Below are 25170 nucleotides of genomic sequence, written 5' to 3'. Positions count from 1 at the left end.
AGAAATTCCTCTTTTCTATTTCTATATAACTTCTGCATTTTGACTGACATCTAAAAATGATAACACTTCTCTGTGAATCTGCCTTAAAATAAGTGATTGTTAACAAAAATGCAAGTATTCATATTGAGATTACTGCAACCTAAAACCTTCTGCATAATATAAAATACAATAAACTGTCTTTTGGACCCAAAGAGAAAATTTCCTCTACATAAATGATTGATAAACTGAACAAAAGAGATACGATTTAATTCGTAAAGAGAAAACTTCAAATATTTCTGTCAGATAGAAGTCTATATAGCCTGATAGTGTGGATTCTAGACTACTTTGAAAGAAAGCAATAGTGAAAATGAATTTCATGCCAGCAGACACTTTAAAAACTAGATTTAGCAGCAGTCACATTAGCTTAGATAATGGGAGAATTTTTCTTCATTGAAAATGCTCTCTGTCGCTTAAGAAGAACTTACTGAGGCAGCCTGCCATCTAGCTTTTTCACAGAAAAACAGGCTTGCAGACTGCAGATGAGAGAGTCTGGAGCAGAGACAATTTTAACTTAGCCATTCCTAATTTATCTCAAGCGTTTTCAATTCATCTTCACCGCTCTATGCACACAGGAACACCAGATTGCCATCCCTGGGGAACAGAATGCAACCCGGGATCTAGAGAGCTATCACATTCCAAGAAATATTTAAATTGTGCTGATTTTCTTCTGGAGAACTGAGCCCAGGGAATGAAACTCTCCATCAAGTCATGGCTTTGCGGGCAATAGATCAGAGGATATTGCCAGTTTTCTAATGGATTATTGTTATCGGGCAGGTTTTCTCTGAAGGTACGTAGTTATTTTCTCAATTCATTACCCTCTCTTCTTTATCAGGTAATAATCTAATGAGCTGGGGATCCAAACCTGTAAAAAGAGAAAGATGTTAAGTAGTCGGTATTGACTGAAGAATGACACTTTATTGCTGCATGTTTATAGGTGAAATAATCAGCTTCCTTTACTAAAGATTAGTAGAATATAGTTTGAATTGCATTGTCAGCAAAAACAGAAAAAATCACAACAAAACCGTGCTGCAGGCTGCATTATCATAAGTTCATATTAATTCTCTTGAGGATTTTCCTTTTGTAGCTGAAACATATAGTGAAGAAAAATATGTACTTTGGAAACTTACATACCCATATATATTTTTGAATCTTTTAAAGCAATCATAGTATTTTCTCTATATTTTCCGAAATACAAACTTTGTCTCAAATGCTTATATTTATTTTGGTACCATGGATGTGTAGCATATATAAATATTTGAATGATGAAAGTATTTAATTTAAAGAAACTTCAGTAGAAGTATTTTTGATAATATTATGTAGATATACTTTGTTGCCTTACAGATGTTTATTTTTGAGTTTGAAAGGATTTTACTAAAATTGATTGCTACAGTTTGTTATTTATGCTACAAAATTATTATTTAACTTTGTTCTGTTAGTGAAAACCTCAATGCCTTTCATAGAAGTATAAGAACTGTTTAGCAAAGCAAAATGTTAAAAACTGAAAAACTTCTGAATATCAACAGAGCCAAAAAAATGCTAGAAAGCCTTATTCTAAACTGAAATTTATCCTATTATACTTATGATATCTTAGAACAGCAAAGGTGACTCCGTGTCTGGTTCTGAAAAGTTAAAGGTGTGTGTGTATGTTCTGTATCAGAGACAGAATGGGAGTGTAGAATAGAAAAGAAGCATCTAGTAACCACAGTTAGCTTATAAACATGTATTATTAGGGCTTTTGAGCTTTTTTAATGTTTTATTATTGTGTGAATAGTCTCAGTGAACTCTATCATATTGTTGCTGTTTTTCCGTTTTAAAAATGACTATGAAAATGGTTAGAATAGCAGGTATATTTGACCTGGAGCATAGTGTACCTGCTGCTGTATTTGGACTGGAACACAAAGTTTGTGATCCCTTCAGTGGGTTAATAACAGGCTTAAGAGAGGAAGTGGTGGTGAGCTTCACAAGAGCCCTTGTTAAGTCTGTTCCAATTTCTTCGGAGCATTAGAAAGACTATTAGAAGAATAAGGAAAGAGAGAAGGATTGAGTCACCCAAATCGTAACTTTAAGTGCATTTTCTCTTTCCTCACAGGGATTGTAAAAGGCAAAAAATGGAAAAGAGAAAAGAGTATAGAGTCCTCAAATAGTACTTTTAAGTGCTTCTTTTTTCATGAACTTTACAGGAATTGAGGAACACAGCCTTAAATTAAAGTTTCCCTACGGATTCCTCCATTTGGCAAGCTTTCTCTCCTTTGTGGAACCTTTTCTCTCCACTCACTTTAAAACATAAAAAAAGTGAGATTGCTCCCAGTCTGGTTTCTCCCCCAATAACTTGCAGCTCTAATTTAAATCTACAGAAGTGCACTCTCTGAAACTACATACACTCCTGAATGTCTTAGAGTTTTACAATTCCATGGCTTATGACTTTCAGAGGATATAGTGACTTCACATCCTCTCTCTCTCTTTTCTTTTTTTAAAAATTACAACTGACTCCTCTGAAAATCTCAACCAATGTACTAAAAGAGGCACAAGTAGGAATAAAAGAAAGCATTTCAGGGAACATATTTTATGTTCTTTCAAAATCATACCAATGATGATACCAATGGATAATGAAATAGAGTCACTTCACGGGTATGGAGGAGTTAGAATAGAAGTTTAGCAATGTATTGTTTAATTTGCCTTTTGAATGTTAGATGAATATAACAAAGATGAAAATCAGGAGGGGCAGCTCCAGTTGTCAAAGTGCAATAAAAAATTTTATATATCTGACCTCTTATTAACATTTTCTACCACAATTGTGTTAGTGTCTCTTGCCTCCCCATAGGATTCATTCACCTACCCAGCTATTGAAATCTGCTCAGCTTCCAGGTTTAGTACTAAAACTTACTTTGCCTCATCTTATGGTGAGTTTATTACAAAATATATTACCATAATTTCATTTTATTAGATGATGTTAAATAACATTTATTGAGTGCCCATGATATGTTTGTTGCTTCCAAGCAACATGTAGGAAAAAAATATGTAATGGTATTCTCTCCTAAATCAGCAAGTTTATTAATATTTCAGGACCTCTAATTGGTACACACAGAGGGAGGAAATGAAGCCTGACTCTTTAGTTGCTGCTTATGTGCATGTGAGGCATGAAATGTCCTATATTCAGTCAATGACTTGCATTCATCTTTACAGAGGATTCCAGACTGATCATCAAGTTGTTTTCAAATTCTCCTTTAACTATATTTCATATATCAAAGTGTTATAGTCGACAGAAGATAGGATTGATGATAAGACAAACTAAGTTTAAATCTGTTAAGCTAGTTTGTTTAATTGATCTCTATACACCTCTGTCTCATTGTGTGTATAATGCCACCAGTGGTATCTTCCTTTTACATGCTTGTGGGTAGTGGGGATCACATACATTAAATAACAAATACACAGTTTGTGCATAGCATATGCTCAATAAATGGTACATATTTTTGAATATATTTTTTCACATATTTTTCCCATAAGGATGTTCTAGTTGAAATTAATTTGACTCTTTAAAGGTGTGTGTGTGTTTGTGTGTGTGTGGAGGGGGGTTTTGGCTGTGTACATGTGTATTATCACATGTCTATTTAGCAGTTTCAGTAATAAAAATAATGCATTGAGTATGTGGGTACTGTTTGCAATTAAAGAACCTATAGATAGTTACACATAGATAAAACTGAAAAGTGACTAGTTTGGGAAATCACTTGGCATGTTCTATATGGTTATCTAATAGCTAAATTATCAACCATAATTTGCCAGAGAAAGCAGAGAGAACGATTCCTCATTTCCCACTTTTACATTTCCCCAAAGGATATGGAAATAGAAGACAAGACAATAAATCCTCTTGCTCATTATGCTGTGCCATTTGCCCTTTTCATTTGCATTTTATTTTGATACAGTGGCTTATCTAGTGATATGGCCTTAAATTCTAACTGCACAGAGTAGTTCAAGCATACCAATCCATCCCTCAAGGAACAAAGCAAATATATGAAGACCCTTATTAAAATAAGAGACAGTTTCTGCTTTGAAAAATGCTAAACATTTTTTAATGAGAGTAAAACTGTCAAATGTGAATGTTCAATTCAGCCAGATGTTGACCTTAACTGTGAATTTAAATCTTTACCAAAATAGTATCCATGCTAGAAACTGTTTTTATTGGGTCTCAAGACTATTGAAAAATTCTACATCTGAATTTCTCAGATGCATCTCATATTAAGTTAAAAATACACACAAAAATTCCTTAAGATTCTGAGTTATATGGGAAGATAAATTAAACACAACACATGTCTGTCTTTAATTTTTGTATTGATATTTGGAAACACATTGATATTTGGACAATTTTGGAAACAAAATTTTGTACGTGTTTCCAAATATCAATACAAAAAGTAAAGACAGACATGTGTTGTGTTGAATTTATCTCTGTACAAAAGGGAACCACCAACTAATTGTTTTGAAAGTGCATTACAGGAAAGTATCTAGCATATCCTAGCTAGGGCAAAATGTGGACACAAAAGCAAGTACCTGCTGATGAACAATTTGAGTTTGTTTTTATTTTCTCTAGAGTCAGTGTCTGTTGACAGTGCCAATCCTGCCTTAAACCTACAAATACCCACGTACACACCAATAAAGAGACATTTTAGGCATCTGACTTCATTTATAAAAAGATTCTTGAAGTTCTTGTATTATTTTTGGATATTTTGACCCAATGCTTAAGGAGATTAAAGCCTATGTTATAATTTCAGCTGTGTTTCCTAATTTGTAAAGGGGTGTGTGTGTGTGTGTGTCTGTGGTGGCTAGGGGAAGCAGACAGTAGGTAAGCATATTCATGTGGTGATATGGATCAAATGACAAAATGTCACAAAATACTATTATATGGCCTTGTAAAGCAGTAAAAGATAGTAATGGTTATTGTTTCTATCATAACATCACCAGATCCAGGTCCACCCTGATGTTGAGTTTGCTGTTATTTAGTTTGATTTTCAGACTTTGCTTGTGGTCACAGATTTGTGCTCACCTACTTTCTTCTTCTGTCCATGGCTAACTGCAGGCAAATATTTCCATAATGTTAAACCCTGCCCCTTTGACCCAAAGTTAGAATTAAATGCTTTGGCTTGGCCACTAATCCCTTGAGCCATTTTTCCCTCAGGAAATTATCTATCTATCTATCTATCTGTCTGTCTGTCTATCTATTGACATATCTATATCTATATCTATCTATCTCTATCTATAGATACATCTATAAGTATATAGATAGATATAGATATATTTAAATGTTAAGATCTGGAAGCAACCTAGGTGTCCATTGTTGGATGAATGGATAAAGAAAATGTGTTATATATACACAATGAAATACTATTCAGCATTAAAAAAGAAAGAAATTCGGTCATTTGTGACAATATGGATGAACCTGAGGACATTATGCTAAGTAAAATAAGCCAAACAAATTTGTAATGGGAAAGCAAATCTCTAAATTGAGTGATTCTCTCAATTTATATATAGTATCAAACAAATGGTAAAGGAGGCGCTAGGAAAATACTGGTTCACTTATCAAGTGTACCCTCCTCAGGCTTCCAGAACACAGGCTGCTAACTACTTTTTGTAAAAACAAACAAACAAACAAAACAAAACAGGCAGAAAAGGTGGTTTGAATTGTGTCTCCCTAAATTTCATATATTGAAGACTTAACCTCCAGTATCTCAGAATGTGACTATATTTGCAGATAGGTTCATTAATGAGGGAATTAAATTGAAACGAAGTCATTGGAGTAGGCCTTCATCCAATAGGACTGGTATCCTAAGAAGAGGGAATTTGGACACAGACTTACACAGAGGAAAGAACATGTGAAGACACAGGAAGCAGATGGATATCTACAAGCCAAGAAGCGAGGCCTCAGAAGATTACAACCCTGCTGACACCTTGATTTTAGACTTGTAACCTTTCAATTGTAAGAAATAAACTTCTGTTATTCAAACCACCCAGTCTGTAGTACTTTGTTATGGCGGTTCTAGCAAAGTAATACAATAAATGTTTTGACTTTGTAGGCCACATAAGATTCTGTTGCATATTATTCTGTGTTCTCTTTCTCCTCTCTCTCTTTCACTCTTAAAAATGTAAAAGTTATCCTTAGACCATATTTGGCCAAGGAGCATAAGTTATCCTTTCCTAGGATATTCAGGGACTTTCAAAGCCTTTCAAAGTTTGATCAAATTTCCTACTTTGGTAAGGTGTTTTCTAAATTTTCTAAACTTCCATATTATGACATAAGATAGTCTAATATACAAATGGCAGCAATTATTTTTAACCTAAAAAATGTAACTAGACCTATTTCTTCTACCAATGTACCTCCAACAATCTCAATTTGATGTAAATATCTACCTCAGGATTTTAAGTTCACTGTTAATGTACACTTAAAAGTTTCAGTGTTAAAACGATATATGGAAAAAAAACATCATAACGTATTTTTATGTTGAATACATTCTGTGGAGTAAATACTGTTACTAAATATGTGTTTTCTCATGTTTATTCTACTAGCAACCTTCCAGAGTACTTCCTATTATAATCATTTTACTGATGTGGAAATCAAGAAAGATGAAGCAACTGTCCATGATTAGTTCTCATAAGTAGATTATGTGGTTAGCTAAGGTTTGGGTCAGAATCTTTGTGCCACAATCTCACATTTAACCAATATACTATAATGGCTCTCAAACCGTGGCAGAGTTTTATGTTTACTGTAAGAAAAGCTATAAAAATGTAGAAAAATATGTATCACATAGCACTGTAAGTGAAAAACAGGGAAGATAATATGGTGCTTATTTTAATCTCATTTACATATTTAGGTAAATTACAGGAATGATGCCACTCTAGTTAATTATATGATTTCTGTTTGTCTTTTCTCATAGAGTATGTGATTTATCTTTTTAGTACTTTTTTTCTTCAAAATATTTTGGTGAATAAGTATAGATAAATAAGTCAGACTTATCAGAGAATAGCTAAAGGAGAAAATGGTATAATTTGAAAGTTACAAAAATTTTGTGTTTAATTTTGCAAGTAAATAAGTTCATATGTAGTTTAATAATTCATGTTATGTAGAGAAATAGTGAATAAGCCAAATGGACAAGTAGTTATAAATATTCTAATATACAGGGAGTAGACTTGAATGGTTTTGTGGAGGGACATGTTTGAGGAAAATCTTTGCCAGGTGGTAATTCTGCTTTGATTCGAAGAAGCATATGATGTTGTGTAAATTCCTGGGTTTTCCTTTTTAAGTTCAGTGATGCATCTGATGTGCCTACAGTATTTTTTGTAGAACTGAGTTTTATTTTATTGCCAAGTTTGAATTTGTTAGAACATCTTTGAAAAGTAGGCCAGCACCCCCATGTGATATAAGTACAGTTGATCTACTTCATAAATTATTTTTCTGTCACCTCATTTTCATAATAGAATCTTTGTGATATTGTCAGATTCCCATATCCAATACAAGAAATATAATCATCATAAAGAGAAAGATTGTCAATCACCTGCTCAAATCAAGCAATGTAAATAAACAGGCTTAATAATTCCAGATTTTAATTGTAATATCTATCATGCCATTAAAATATATGCCTGTGCATATGTAGAAACTTAATACAACACTGTTATTGTTTAGAAAACTGTTTTAATAGACCCTGTTATATTAGTCCTTAGTAGGCTCCTGGACACAGGAGAACAATACCAAAGCAATATTTCTTTAGCTATTTTTATTTGGACACATGGATAACTATGTACATTAAATTGCAATGAAATTATTTTTATTTAATATGAATTTAGATTTACTATCTCTAGAACGATTTTGTGTTCATGTGAGTAGGAATGTAAATGTGTATGTGTGAGGGTGTTTATATACACATTGGTGTCATGCGTGTTTGTATTTTTTCCAAGCCTTACTCACAGGAGATTGAAAAGCAGATTTTTAGTCTACAGGAAGAATATGGGGAAGTATCTTCTTATCCCATCACAAATAGACCCTGAAGTGTACAGGATTTGGAACATTAGATGCCCTGTGGTTTATCTCTGACATCCTCCCTCTACATAATATTGTTCCTCACAGAATGATTCAAGCTTTAGAAAATTATCTACCACGGATTTTTCTTTCTTCTTTTCGATTATCATTGTGGGTTCAAGGTTGGGAATACTGAAGGAAAATGGATATCTTTATGAGAATGGGTAGAATTTACATGTAGAAATTAAGATTAACATGGCAAATTATTGAAAAAGGTATACTCTTCATGGGTTGCCAATGAGGGTCGGCAGGGGTGGGGGGGGCGCTGGATCTTGAAAATCAAGTTGGAATGGGAGAAATGCCCATAAAAAACTTTCTGAACATTTGAGTTATTATATAGTCTCCTTTGACCTTGAGATCCGTTGTATTTAGCATTAGTTTCAAGTCTTGTTTTTATCTTAAAACTCCTTCTAATTATCTTTAAACCTTTAGTAAATACCCACATACGCCATGAGGTAGAGGTTCTAGGGAAATGTAGAGTGGGTCTGCAATTGCACACAAAACCTTCACAGCTCCTCTTTAGGAGAAGGGTAACTAGAAAGCAGAGGCCTGAGGTGTAGATATCCGCATCTCCCTGTCACAAGTTTGTTTGTTTGTTTCATTAGGAGCCATCTTGTAATAAAGAGGCAGAATGCAATAGAGCATGGTCTTAAATAGGCTGAGAGAAACTGGCTTTCATAAAACATGAGTAATCTCTAGGTCTAACCATTAAGTAGTTTGGGCCTAGAGAGTTGTTAGGGACTTGGGAGATACATACAGACACAAACAATACTATACGCATTAATCTCTTAAGAAACAATGATTATTTTTAAAGATAGTATCCACTAAATCTGCATTAAAGGAAAAATCTGCCCATATGCACACATAGATAGAGTCATGGATAGACAGACACTTAGATACATACATACTTAGAGACCAATACATACAGCCTTACGAGTACCCAAACAGAGACAGGCTGATAAACACATGTGGTGACAGAATAACAGATAGAAATTAAAAATGGGATAAGAATAGTCAGACCCCATGACAGGGGCAAGCAAACTAAAAGACAGTGTGAAACATACCGCAGAGAGAGATGGATGGATAGACAGGTAGACAAGCACAAATGGGGATACAGGTGCAGAAAGAGATGGATGGACTGACAAGAGGGACAGTGAGACTCAGGCTCAAGTTCAAACATGGGCAGACAGGTCCAGTAATTAATAGGCAACCCAACATAGATATAGACATGGGCATATGTGTATATACTTGCATTATTCTTACACAGGAATTTTACCCAAATGTTCATGAGGTAAAATTCAGTAATAAACCATTTTCTTTTGTTTATTAAGGATACCTCTAAAGTATATCCAGCAGTGCATTTTTTATTAGATAAATGTAAAAAAAAAATCTATATGTATGTAAACATGTCTTGTAATTTCCCTTCATTTTATCTAGTACTGCTGTCTTTGGGTAGGGAAAACAAATAAAATAGTCAAGTTATTGTGAGGTTGCTGTTGAAATGTTACCATAAGGTCTTTTCAAGCTCTGTAATGTAAGAGACAAGTCAGAAAAGAAATTGATCAATTTTCTTTCTCCAGTATAAGCAACGACAATTATAAAACAAACAAAAGAACAAAACACTTGTGCCTCCAAAACATTATTAATGTCAAAACCATTATTGCAGTTCTTAGTCATTTTGCTATAGGTCACTGAAATCATTTCTAAGTTATGAGCACACTTGATATTTTTTGTTTGAAATAAGATGAGGAAAATAAAGAAATATAGAATACTCCTAAGATTGCATGAAATTTTAAAGCTTGAATGAATATATATTGGACCTTAAATTTTGTAGAAAGTTTTAACTATTACATTATATTTAACTTTGGATTTATTTGAAATAGTCACTCAATCTTTCAAATGTTTTACAATTATAAGAATATTTATAGGATGATAAAGCCTAGTGGTTGTTTAGGAGCTACTTTTAGAGGTTTGGAAGGATGTATAGACTATATAATTAAATGCATATGTTAATTAATATCATTAGAAAATATATTGCAGGTAGTAACTACATGGAATTTGTAGCCATCCTTTCTTTTCAATGACAGGTGAACATAATCAGCCAGTATAAAACAATTTCTCATATGATGTAAAATCTACTATTGTGTATTATATATGATACTTGAAATTAAGGCAAACTAAGAATTGGGATTTGTGTTTTGCTATGAAGTTACTCTTGGGTGAGGCAACAGACAAAATTTTCCATTTTTATTAATATCTGAAAAGTATAAATGTGTATATAATATACCTCCCTTTAAATAGCTCTGTTGAGGTATAATTTACATACCATAGAAGTCTTTAAACATGTAAGTCAACAACTTTTGGCAAATTTATATTGTGTACAACTATTACCACAATCCAGGTTTAGAATATTTTCATAATCCCAGAAAGAATCCACATGTCCACTTATAGTTCTCTCATTTCTCACCCAAGGCAACTGCCAGTCTTCTTTTTGTCTCTCTATCTTTGCTTTTTTGGACGTTTCCCATAAATAAAATCATACAACATGTAGTCTTCTGTGTCTTGCTTCTTTTGCTTAGCATAATGTTTTTAGGATCATCATACTGTAGCATCATTTCATCTCCCAATAGCATCCCATTCTTTGTACATGCCAAATTTTCTTCATCCATTGACTAGTTCATGCACATACGGTCTGTTTTGGGGGGCTACTTTTTGTGATTGTGCACTCTCAAGGAGTGAAGACAGTACTTATTTCTCTAGAATTTCTATTAACCTGAATGTGTGTTTGAAAACCAACTAATGTTCAAATTAATTTACTCTATGTCGATATTTGTAAAAGTCATTTTTAAAAGCTAAGAAGAAAGCACAAAAAACGAATTTTTAAAAGTTTGTTAGGAAAATATGGTAAGACTATGCATAATGTTATATTCTAGCCTAATAAGATTAGATTGCCTATTTTAGATATAAACTCCCTTACTTGTTTAACATATCTCGGAGTAAAAATATAAATGATAAACATAAAATCTAGTTAAAATTATTTATTATTTTGCTTGTTGTTTCCTGTTTAAAATGAAAAAGTTATTTTCTCTTAAAAATGTGATGTTTTCTGATTGAATAAGCTATTATAGACATATAAAAATCTACAGATAATTAGCTTTACCATAATATTTTATTCATAACAGATTTTCCATTTTAAATGCATTTGATTCTATTTCTACAATTTTTCTACATTTAATTTTTCCTACTACCATTAATTACTAAGTGAAAGCTCAAGTTAGTCTTCTAAATTTTTATCTTTAGAGATTCCTAATCTAATGGAAAAAAATGGGTATGTATTTCCAAATCATGTAGACAGTTAAGGCTAATTATAAGTTAGCCTACTTATTGATAGGGTTTCTATCACGTTTTAAGTTACTGGTTTCCCAGAAAACATATAAACTTTTTTCAAGTTTATACTTCATGATAATTTTTCTACTTATTTATTTACTTGTGATTAATTAACATGGTATGATGCCTTTATACATATTTGACTTTGAAATTATCAACTTGTATATAAAGCGAAACTTACTTGACTTTTAAATGAATTTTTTTCTGCCACATTTTTTGTCTGTATCAGACAATCAAACATATGATTTACTACAACACTTTCTTTCTATTTGTTTAAGTATGATAAATGCATGTCTTTCCAAGGCATTTTTCTTTTGTTGAACTCTTAAGTATACATTTCTCTAAGTGTCATTGTTCGTTTTTATTTTTCTATATTTGCTCTATCAGGACAGTTTCATTCATTGTCACATTTTCGACTTCATCTAAATCTACAACTATACTCATGACTTTTTCCCTTTGATTCTGACCTGGTAGTTATTGTTCAGTATCCAACAGATATTTTGTTTACAGGAAAATACTACTGAGGAAAACTCAGTAGGAAATACTCAGGAAAGTGTAAAGAAAAAGTAATGTCTCCTTTGTTTGTTGAGAGAATACTAATATTTGTCCATTTTATAAGGTTTTTGACCATGTGCATTGTTGCACCAGAAACAAAAAGATTTTGCGTTCTAATTAAATGCTCCATCTCCTATCTTTGTTCTCATGGATGCCATAAAATCAACATGGTCTCTCCCTGCTGCTAATATGGCCAGGCTTTACTCGGTTCAATTAAAATGATTTTAGGTAGGAGATCTCACACTAAAGTAGTTTTGCAATAAATAGAAATAAATATCTCGTGTCTGAAATGTTTTTGTTGTGATCTTATAAGTGATATCATTCAATTTTTCTGTGTGTCTATTAATATATGAATTGATTTTCCTAAGGAAAATTAAGTACCATATTATTTCTGTTATGTTAGAAGAATGGGGGATTAGTAGCAGAGATGTCTAGAAAGCTTCTTTAATTGGCTTTACAATCATTCTTTTTGAACAAAAAAAAAATTATTTTTCTTTGTATTTTAGACAAATATACATAGACTAAAATTATAAAAGCACAAGTATAACATTATACTTCAGAAGATTTAGTGGAACCTCCCCCCATTTCCCTTTTGTTTCAGTTTAACTGGATCACTAATTCCCAGGAGGAGTCGAAGAGTGCTGTAATATATCGGCCTAAGGAGAATCATATGCACTCACGTACATGAACTCTCTCATTCCCAGTCATGCCTACCCTCAACAAACCATGATTTCTGTTGGATTTTTAAAATTATAACTTACATTCTCATGGATAAAAATTTCAGTGAACTGTTTTGAGTAAAAAGACATTTGCTCTTAGTTTTTGTTTTGCAAGGTGCCTTTAAACAAAAAGAATATGACGGCATCATTGAAACATGGACTTATCAATAATACTTTGGGTAGAATTTTTTAATTAACTTTAATAATGATTTAAATTACCATATTTGTAAAATGGAGTCAACACCTACACTAGACTTTTGAGAGTCCTCAATTGCAGCCAGTTTTTATAAGCTAATCCTGCTCTGTCTCTCACCAGATCAGCATGAAATAAATGTGACCTCATGACTTAAACTAAGCCCTGGAATCTGGAGTAGCATCATGAAAACTCTAATCAGTTTTATTTGGATGCCTATACTGGGGAGTCAAGTAAGGCAGGAAGTTGGTAGCCATTAATGGCTGATGTGCAAATGAGTCAGGGCAAAGCAGTTTAAAGAGAGCAATAGAGTAGAGGCAAGCTCAAGAAAGAGGTTGATTAGGTATCCCATAATTATGAAGCTGTAAGGGAGATGCAGTAACAGTGTGAGGAGCTTGTTGGGTCCTGGATACACTCGCTTTCTGCTGGATCCTGGGAGTCATCTAGTACTCTGGTGTCACTTCCATTGATCTGAAGTAGGCTCTTAGCACTATTGACAGTCAAAGTAACTGTCCTCACACTACAGTCTCTTTTGGAGAAAATTATTTTATTTTCTTTCCTTTTTAATCTCCAAGATCCCTTATTTTCATGCGTTTTTTTTGTTTTAGTCAGAGGAAATATTTTTTATTTCACCTCCGAATATATAAACTTTTGTTCACTTGCATCAGACAAGGGGCACTGTAGTATCACACTGTTGTATGCTTGTAAAAAGCTCAGTTTCTAGAGCCAGTGATGATAACTTTAAATCGAGCTCCATCATTTACTAGAACGGTGTATTTTATGTCTTTAAATATTCTGTCAATGACCCAGATAAGTAAAATTAAATATTCTTCATGATGATGTTTCCGTTTTTCCGTGTATTTCCTACAAATGTGTCTGTTTATATTGAAGCTCTTATGTGATACATAGTCATTACTGTTTTATCTTCAATGTTGCTGGTATCCATTAATGTTACAAAGAGCTCTGATTTGTCTCAATTAATAGTTTTGGCCTAAATATATACTTGTTTGTTATTGATACAGCGAACTCTGCTTCTTTATGTTTAAATTGTCTATATCTCTGCACATTAAAAAATATATGAATCACTTTGCATCAGGTTTATCTTATATATAGCAAAGATTTAGGATGGTTTTGTGATATCTGAAAAGTTTTTTCTTTTAAAATTATCTCACTGACTCACATTTATGAATTTGAGAAGTATTCATGAGCTCCATCTATTTTGGATATTGGTAATAATTAGAAAAGTCAGTATTCCACATACTTCCTGATTTCTTACCCTCTTTCCTCAAACCTTGGTGTTTACATCACTTCTATATTTAGGCATTAAGTACATACCTTCTATTACTTCACCCAAAACCTCACATTAGTTTGAATCTTACATCTACAGATAAATGTATAAATTCCTTCCTACTCTAGAGGTTTTTCTAGTCGTTTTTGATTGACTCGTGTTGATCTTTTCTACTTAGATCAGAAACAGTTCATGAAAACATTTCTTGTGTATTCAAAATCTTTTATTGCTTTTATTCTTAAAAGATTATTTAGTTCAATATAAGTTCCTTGGGTCATAGTTCATTCCCTTGAGCATTTTGAAGGTATTTTTCCATTTTAATCTAGCAGTAAAGGCTCTACAAAAGAATTCCAAGATTGGATTTTTTCCCTCTTGTTAATTTCAGTATTAAAAACTTGTATTTTTTATTTTCTTCTCTCTCTCTCTTTTTTTTTCTTTCTTTTGGCCTGGCTGTCTAAAGCATTTTCTGAATAAGAAATTTGATATCAAGCAAACTTTCTGAGATACGTTCAGTGTTGACAGCTTGGGACCATTTTTTTTTCTTTCCTCTGGGACATGACACTTCTTTTCAAGGTGCAGATTCTATCCTTTTTATTTATTTATTTATTTTTGGATTACAGTAGTTGCATCTCATCTGCAGGGGTTGCTTTCCTTTCCAAGACCCCCAGTAGATGCTTAAACTGCAGATAACTTTCCATCTATATACACACCTTTTCCATCTTAACTATCATGTACTGTAGCCATAACTTTTGCAGTTTAAGAAAACTAGTACAAATTTATTTTTCCTTATTCACAGTCTACAAATGGAAGATTCATTCTTAACCTAGATCTTAGCGATCTAAACATGCAATTTACTTTTTGCTTATAAAGTAGAAAACTTTGACTTTTTCCCTTTAAAAATCACTTTACAGCTTCCTTTTGGCATAGTCAAATTACCAGCATCTCTACTCTTGTGCTTTGGGGCTATTTTTAAACCAAGTGAGATTTACTTGAACACATGCCCTGCAAATATGCCAGGGTCAATCTGATAAGATTTGACTGCCACTGAGATGATCTGAGACAGCCACTCAGGAACTAATGGGCAGGTGAGCATGGGTACCTTGAACTAAGGGATGATTCATGTTCTGGGTAGGATGGAGCAGGACAGTGGAAGATTTCATCATGCTACTTAAAACACAGGCAATTTAAAACTTGCACATTGTTTATTTCTGGAACTTTCTATTTAATATTTTCAAACCGTGGTTGACCATGAGCAACTGAAACCCTGCGTAAGTGAGGATTACTATATAAACTTTTTAAAACTATTAGTTTTGTTTTATTATTTACATTTTATTCCATGGGAATACACTTACACAAATGTTAGCTCTCCTTATCTATGTTTCACTTCTACTGTTTTCTCCGTATCACTTATTAGCCTTTTTTAAAAAATAGATGAAATGTTTTCTTTCTTTAACCTGTATTTTATTTTCTGTGTTCCTTTTGATTATTTTTTGCTTCTCTTTTTTTTATGTCTATCATTTTATCCTTAATCCCTTTTAACTCTCTTTAAAAATTATATTTTTTATTTTTGCCCATTTTCTATCCTGGATATCTTTTTTTTTTGATACTTTTATGATTGTATTTTACTCTTTCCCTGAGCTTTGCCAGACAATATGACAATTATCCTCATTGTTTTCTTATGTGTTCCAAGAGATGGTGAAATTCTGATTTGTATTTATGCCCTGTAGACATAATTATCTGTTTTTTTTCTGTAAAATTAAAATTTTCAGTAAAAATTAACAGATAATTACATGAAATTAATGGAAATTGGTTACCCACTCTGAGGTAAAAATTACGTAGTGTGGTTTACCTATTCTCTTTAGTTATTCTTTTGCTATAGTTTCCCTTCTCTTTTTAAAAATTATAGATTGAATTTGTGTTGATTTTTACTTATTTTATAGACATTTAGATACCCTAAATTATTAATTTGCAAGTAAGTCCTGTAGGTGAGTGTCCAGGGCTATCTCCCAGGCTAGGAAGAAATTTACTTTTGAGGGGCCTGGAGAGGTGGCTCCTACCTCCAATTCCAGCAACTCAGGAGGCTGAGATAGGAGGATCGCTTGAGGTCAGAAGTTCGAGACCAGCATGAGCAAGATAGTGAGACCCTGTCTCTTCAAAGAATGTTAAAAAAAAAAAAAAAAAAAAAAAAAAAAGCCCACACTGGTAGCACCCACCTGTAATTCTAGCTACTCTGGAGGTTGAAGCAGGTGAACCGCTTGAGCCCAGGAGTTCAAGACTGAAGTGAGCTATGCCCTAACTTAGTTTTAACACAAATATAATTTTGTTCTTGATTTCTTTTCTTAATGGTTTTGGATAATGTATTTGAAAAAATAAACAAACAAACAAAAAAACAAGTGAGTGAAAGGGAGAAAGCCAAGTGAAAGCTATGTTGAGGCAAAGGGATTCTAGTTTGAGCCTGGGTTGTGGTTTGAGCCTTCTATGATTAGAAGTCGGACTTATCGGCGGGGTGGGTAAGTGTGAAAGACAAGTGGACCGACTCAACTAGGACCTATTGGTATGAGGGGCTGAAGGGAGAAGTCAGTTGTGGTTGACACTGATCTTCTAAATTGTATTTCCAAAGTTGCATCATGATGTACCAGGTTCTTAGCAATCTGGTCTGGACTTGCCAGCCATCCCATTACTCGTTTGCAGGAATGATGTTACAACAGCATGATGTCTTTTACACATTCTACCTTTTTCCAGTGAAGTATTTTTGTTTATAAAGATCCATTCTTTTAGAATATTCTTCCTTCGATCTTACTAAAGTTGTACGCATAACTCAAGATTCTTGTCAAATATTACAGTGTTCATCAAATTTACATAAACATTATTTTTCATCCCTTACAATTTTATCACACTTTTTGTACCTCTTTTATGTTACTTATGTCATTTAACTGTGTTTATGATAACGGTATTCATTATATCTTCCTCAGAAAGAGCTCTCCTGATGCTCCACTTTAGATTACACCCAATCTGTCTGTTATCCTTTTACCTCATCATATACAAATTACAGTTATGGGTTTATTTTGTAATTATGCCTGTCTTCCCATTAAATTATAGGTTATAATTGGCTGGGTTGTATGTTTAGCAAACAGCCTAATGGTAATAAGTGCTTAATAAAGATGTTTGTTCATTCAATTAATAAAATTTATTACATTACCTTATTGTATTTAAATCTCTTCATTTCAGAGAAGTGTGTTTTATAGGTACCACCTTGTAACTTATCTAGTATTTGACGTCTATTGTTTCTCCATAAATATGGGCTTATATATTTATAAGTTATAAACTTATACTTTATAACTTCAGACATATATTTATAATTTATGAATCTAACCCACCTTCTCATAAAATTCTATATCCTAAGAGCTTACCTTTATTTTTAATTATTAAACATCCACCAAAAGACATATACTGTGTTTTCTTAGGTCCAAGGGTGAGTGTGAAGATTTATCTCAATAAATTATTTTCCCAAATTTGAACTGGATACAAGGGTTTCAAGAAAGGCAATCAAAAGCTATTGAATACTAAATATATGCATATATTATAAGAGGCTCAATTGCATCTGTGTTTCTATCTGTAGAGTACAATTTCATACTAGAAATTATGTATAAATGATGAATATAGAGACAATTTAGTTACATTACTTATACTACTTAATTGTTGATGACACTAGTTATTTACTTAATTAATTATTCATGTCTGTTAGACATAGCAGTTAAAATCTTGTCAGTATGAGGCAGCTTCATCTCAGGTACTGCAGAGAACCTCTGGAACCTTGGGATATCTCACAACCATTCTATAATTCAAGAATATTTGTAATGATTCCAATGTTTATGGATCTAAATTATTTCTTTATGCTTTTAGTAAAACTCATTCAAATCAACAAATATTTAATACATACTAAGCCTTTAAACATATAAAATAGGATAATCTCAGCCTTTCTGGAAAGATCTAGACATATAAGGAAAGAATTGAAAAATATGTAGTAGTACAGAGATATAAATAAGCATCAGCACAAATGGAACACACAGTCAGGAAAACAACTCAGCCTTTAGGAGAGTGAGTTAAGGGAAATTTCCTTGTATAGATAATGGTGAGCTTATGCCATATTTCTTTGAAATAGCAACCTCACTTCTAAAGTTTCAATCTAAGAAGATACACAGATATAAAAAGATATATGTCTAAGTAACTTTATTGATACATTTTAACAAAAACTTTGTAATCAACCGCATTTTTACTAGTATAATGGAAGTTAAATAATTATGTACTTAATACATCTTGATTTAAGCCTATATTTATTAAAAGAGAATATTTTCCATTATTTTGCTGGGAGAAAACAGAAGATCACGTAATATAGTATGTGAGACACCAATTATGTAAAGTGGACTAACAATAAAATGCTGCCTCTCTATGTCCTGTAGTTCCTGATTATTTTTTAATTCTCTTTTGTTGTAGTGACATTGTTCAGGTTTCATTGATTGGCTGAAATCCAAAACAGTTATCAAATGCTTAAGAATAATCCTTTAAAATACACAAAGAATTCTGTAACACTCATCCAAGTAACTAAAAGCAGTATGTTAAAGAACATTGAAATCCTTGCTAATAATTACAGGCAAATTTATATAAATAGAGACTTTTATTTTATAACTTAATTAAAACTTATTAATAAGGCAGATCTAAAATAATTGTAATAATTTTCTAGAAACACTGAATTCTATTGCCAACACTATGAGAAAAGGATTTCAATCCTGCCAAAGTGATCTAAAAAATTGCACACTTAGAGTCAAATTCTAATCTTTTTACTATAAGCGAATAAATAATCTAATTTTCTTATTTATTTCTTATTTTACTTAATTCATTTGTAAGACAGGAATATTGTATTTGTTTTAAAATTTTCTTACACATTATTTTGCAGCTATGAAAATTTCATGCAAATGAACATATCATAAAAGGTGAATAATGAACATATTCCATATTATAGTATTTTTAAAATTTCTCCATTAGTGTTCAAATAACTAATATTAAAATGTCTTGAAATTTGCTTTATGGTAAATGCTAACAAGAAACTTGAATTAAATTTTTCATCAAGGAACATTTAAGACTGTAAACTGAAAATATGACTTATGTTCAAAACATTGACATCTCTTACTAAGATATAGTTTAAAATTTATATACCATAGGTTAAGTTTAATATAAGGTATTTTTTCACTAAGAAATACATAATTTTACATTTTAAATCTTATTTTAACATTTTTATTATATTTTAGATTTTTAAGCATCCAACACAGTCTTTTTTTAAGCATCAAACACAGTATTATCGACTGTAAGTACAATGTTGTGCATCTGATATACGGAAATACATCTTTCTTAATCCATTGATTAGTAACTCTCCGTTTCCCCCCTCCCAATAGTTCCTGGTAATCACCAATTGACCCTTAATTTTATGAATTTGACACTTTTAGATACATCATGTAAGTACAATCATGCAGCACTTGTCTTGATGTGATTGGCTTACTGCACTTAGTGTAGTGTACTGAAGAGTCATCCATGTTGCCACATACTGTATAACTTCCTTTTTAAGGCTGAATAATATTTTGGTCTGCCTGCATCACATTTTCTCCACTTATCTGTTGATGAATATTTATTTTTCACATCTTGGCTACTGTGAATAGTGCTTCAATTAACACGTGAGTCCTAATATCTCTTTCAGATCCTTATTTCAATTTTTTTCAATAACTTCCCCAAAGAGGGATTGCTGGATCATGTAATAGTCATATTTTTAATTTTGGGGGTAACCCCTGTACTATTTTTTCATAGCAGTGTGCCATTTGCATTTTCACTAAGAGTTTTGAAGGGTTCCAACTACACATCCTCATCAACACTTGTCTTTTTTTTTTAAATAATAGTCATCCTTAAAGGTGTGAAGTGATGTCTCATTGGGGTCTTTATTTGTAGTTGCCTGATGATTAGTGACATTAAGTCTTTGGCCATTAATACTGAGTGACACTGGACATTTTTATGTTGCATTTGGAGCAATGTCTATTTAAGTGCTTAGCTCCTTTTCTATTTGGGTTTTAAATTTTTTGCTACTGAGTTCTAAGCATTTCTATATATGTAGGAGATTAATCCCTTATCAAATATGTGATTTAAAAATATTTTCTCCCATTGTGTAGGTTGTTTTTTTGCTTCATTGATTGTTTCCTTTTCTATATGGAGACTTTTTAAAAATGTAGTCCCACTTGTTTATTTTTGTTTTTCTGCCTGTGCTTTCAGTGTCATATCCATAAAATAATTGCCAAGACTAAAGTTATAAAACCATCCTGTACATTTTATTTAAGAGTTTTATTGTTTCATGCCTCACATTTAAATCTTTAATACTGTATAATACCGGCCAAATTTTATTATATTGCATGTGAATATCCAATTGTGCCAATACCATTTGTTGGAGAGACTGTCCTTCTCTCATTGTATATTCTTGGCAACCCTGCAAATGACCTGTTGATAGTATATGTGTAGATTTATTTTTGCACTCTCAATTCTATTTAATTGATGTATGGGCCTGTCTTTATGCCAGTAATATACTGTTTTGATTACCATAGCTTTGTAAAATATTTTGAAGCAGGAAATAGAATGCCTCCAGCTCTGCTCTGGTATTCAAGATTGATTTGGCTATTCATAATTGTGTGGTTCCATATAATTTGTATACTATCTTTTTATATCTGTAAAAAGTGCCGTTGGGATTTTAATAGGGGTTGCATTAAATCTGTATATCACTTTAGGGTGGTACAAACATTCAAAAAATATTGTCTGCCAATTAATGAACATGGTAGTCTTTTCATTTGTTTGCACTTGCTATAGATTCTGTCATCAATGCGTTGCAATTTTCAGTATGCAAGTCTTTCATCTTCTTAATGAAATAAATTCATTAAATTTATGTATAAAGAAATTAATATTATAAATATTATTGACGCTAATATAATACATATTAAAATTTTGCCTAAATATTCATTGTTTTTGTAGGTATCATAAAAAATTTCCAATAAAGAAATAACTTTTATGCTTTTTATCTTAACTTTTCCCAAATGTATTTGACCACAGTATATATTTTTCACACACCGCTTATTGACTGCTTCTGAAGCTACTATTTTGCATTGGATAATTTAGGAAAAATCTATTATTATAAGTTTCCAGAGAAAGAATAAATTATGTACAATTTTGCAGTATAGATTTTTCTTGTTTGCATTTGGGTCCTTAGAAGACTGAAAATCTATGCAGCTGGCAGGAATTTGATTAAATATAGCAACCTATACTACAACACAGTTTAGAGAAAAAGTAAGATTCATATCCTATACGAACCACTTACTAGCTGTGAGGGCTTAGACAAGTTATTTTAGCTTCGTTTTTTTTTTTTATTTCTCATTTTAAATAGTTGATGATGATGATATTTAAGAAAGTGAGATATAATAATTGACTTTTTTAATGTAAATCTCTTATTTCAATGACTGCCATGTGGAAAGTACTAAATAAAAATATGCAATTTCCTCATCTATTTAGAAAAAAGAAACTTGCTATAAATCTTACATTTTTGTTTTTCACAGTGATTATACCATTTTGCATTTGCACCAGGAATGTGTGAGATTATATACCCATCTCTGACTTTAAGATTTTTAAGTTGTCACCCTGCTAGTGGGTATATAGTTGTGATTTTAATTTGCATTCTGGTAGTCAGCATTTATTCATTTGCTTATTTACCATTCATATAACTATTTTAGTGAAGTGGCTATTTAAATATTTTGTCCATTCATTAAGAATGTTGCTTGACTTCACGTTATTCTTGAGTTCTAAGAGTTCATTACTGAAGTTCTTTATCATATGTGTTTCTGTTCTAGCACTTGAGACAACAAAGGAAATCCAATTGTCCTTGCTCTTAAGCAAGTACTATTACTCACAGTTTCTGGTTCCTTCCTTTATATATATATACACATATATATACACACATATACATACACACACACATATATATATGAAGAAAATACTATTGTCATTTTTTCTTTAGAAGCTTCAAAACATTTTATTTGAGTTTATATTTTCCCTATTGAATGTCTACCTGTGGATTTATTCCACACTGGAGCTGTTGTGCTTCTTGAACTTGAATAGACAAGAATGCTATCAATTCTAGAATCACCTTCATTATCTATTTAAAGTCAACTCTCTCCCCTTTGTCTAATTCTTTATTGTTAGACATGTTACTACAGTTTCCATGCCTCTAACAATTCACTCTGATTTTCTATTACCTTATTCCTTTCTGCTTCTTTATAATTATTGACTAATTCACAAATTATCTTTTAATCTGTGCAAAAGAATGGTTTCACCCGTTCACTGATTTTTAATGTCTTTTTAATTTCTTCATGTTATCTAAATTTGTGTTACATTTGTCCTGATTTGTTATTTTATAAATTTGTTTATTTTTAAGACATATTTTTTATGTTCTTGATGAGTAATATTCTGTTATTGGTCTTGAAAATGCTAATTCTCATGCTTTTTGAATTCGTGATGGAAATTATGTCTTATGTTGCAAAACTTAAAGAGTGCATCTTTATTGGCACATTTCTCTCCTGCATAAATTTCATTCAGTTGCAGTTGTGGCAATATCTGGTCAAAGTAGTTTTACATTAATTTATTTAATAGACCTTTTGTCGTTAATATTCATTTCTCACCTTGTGCGGGTAGGGTACTAGGTTTATAATTCTTCAGGTAAGTTATATTTATTTATTGTCTTGCTTGTTTTTTAAAAGAAGAATTATGGCAGGGCCACTTCTGGGAGGAGCCAGTTCAAATTCCTGCTTTAGGCAGTTTAAAAGGGCCACACTGTATCCTACTATACAGATTAAAATCAAAGACAATGGCATATTAAGACATATTTCCTGTCTCAAAATCTTTGCAAAGTGTACTACTGTGATTTTCAGTTTGGGCTTTATCTCTGCCACAGGAATATTTCTATTCTTTTTCTGAGAAGGCAAACTTTGGAGAAGAAATCATTGTAAATGATAAAAATGGACATTTATAAATTATGGAAGGAGAAATTCACTGTGAATATAAAATGATTCTGAACTTTAATATTTATAACAAAAAGCTTCAAAATATTGACCAAACTAGTATGCCTATTTCTCAATAAATGCTAGATTAACCAGAAAGAACAATTTTTAAAACCATAGAAAAATAATAAGTGAAATAAATTGATGTATAAGCTTGATTTAATGGACTTTTGTCTGTACCCAACAGATGTGGAAGAATACACATGGAACATTCATCCAAATAGGAGGAAACAAAGCAAGTCTCCAAATTACTAAAGATATCAAGATAAATAAAATAAAATGTAAAAAGAAATAATGAAAATACAAAAAGAATGGAAAAACACATTTTTTTAAAATTGTTGGATTATGTTAAAATAATTAACAATTTAAATATTATATCTATCAAAAGTGAAGTAAACATAAATTTAAAATATGTAGAACTGAATGACAAAAGTATTAAATTCAACAATTGTGCTGTATGAATAGTGTATAAATTGAAATATATATTATATATTTGATATCTGATGAAAAAAGAATGTTTGAAAATAAGAATGCTTGAAAATTAATGTAACATGTATAATTCAACGGGTTAATAATAGGAACGCAACTGAATATACTGAAATAATGAAAAAAAGTGGAATAAGAATGTAAAAGAAAAATCAAGAAACCAAAAATGAAAGCAATATATTATGCATTAAAATAATTGTAACAAAATAAGAAATAAAATCATATCAAATTATTGGTGATATATGATTATACAATAATAACGTGATGAGAAATAATAAAAGAATTAAAAATAAAAATAAGCAAAATAAATGATAACCCCTGATTAGTTCGACCAAGACAAAATGTTTGGTACTAAAATAAAAGTGAAAAATGATTGCTAACAACAGATACTGCAGGGACACATCCACTCGATACACACACACACATTAACACACACACAAAAATACAAAACCCACTACTGTTCTAGAAAAATTTTTAGTGGCACATGTTAGCAAACTCTCACATAAAAGATAATTTTTATCTTATCTACAAAATTTTTTAACCGGAATGTATTAAAAATGACAAATTTCTAGAACACTTAATTTTGCTGGTATATAACCTTCATATCAAAACTTGTTTAGGTCAATGTGAGAAAGATTGAAGGTTAATGACATTTTCAAACATTAAAAAAATTAAAAAAAATTGAAACCTGTACCACCAATGTATACACAAAAATAAAACATCGTGATAAAATATATGTTTTCTCAGAAATTAAGGGATAGCTTACCATCTACTAATTTAAACAAGCTTGTAACATATTTTTAGAAAGTTATAAGTAGATGCGCAAAGTTTATTTGGTCAATTTTGACACACAATTATAAAAAGAAAATAAAAACATAGAAATCAATTCTTTGTAACCTACAAATAGAAGAGATATGAAAGAGAACTTCATTTACCTGATAAGAATATCTAACGAAAACCTGCAAAAGTATATCCTGTTTCATCATACAATCTTAGAAGCAGGCCTTTTAAAATTAAGATCAACAAATTTTCTATTCAAAATTGTATTGGGGGACATGTTCAGGAAAACAAAATAAAGAATAAAGATCAGAGAAACAGTAACATTGAATTTAAATTTTTATTTTGTTTATCTTTTCTCACCCTTATGTTATTTTTTAATAAGTCATTAATGTACAGGTGGTATTTGGTTACATGCGTAAGTTCTTAAGTGGTGATTGGTGAGATTTTGCTGCACCCATCACCTGAGCAGCATATTCTGCACCATATTTGTAGTCTTTTTTCCCTGTCCCCACCGGCTCTTCCCCCCAAGC

General features: G+C 31.7%; 1 protein-coding gene across 1 annotated transcript in view; it reads left to right on the top strand.

The window, feature by feature from the left end:
* The first annotated feature begins 631 nt into the window (after positions 1 to 631).
* MGAT4C (MGAT4 family member C) overlaps positions 632 to 25170 on the top strand; it is a 912166-nt gene continuing 887627 nt past the window's right edge. Inside the window, exon 1 of the mRNA XM_025402523.1 lies at positions 632 to 826. The gene's annotated coding sequence lies outside the window, so the exon portion shown is untranslated. The remainder of the gene's footprint in view (positions 827 to 25170) is intronic.

Source organism: Theropithecus gelada, chromosome 11 (assembly GCF_003255815.1).
Source record: "Theropithecus gelada isolate Dixy chromosome 11, Tgel_1.0, whole genome shotgun sequence".
In the NCBI taxonomy this organism is placed as follows: Eukaryota; Metazoa; Chordata; class Mammalia; order Primates; family Cercopithecidae; genus Theropithecus; species Theropithecus gelada.
The sequence above is the reverse complement of the archived record's forward strand: the minus strand, read 5'-3'. Positions and strand labels throughout refer to the sequence as shown.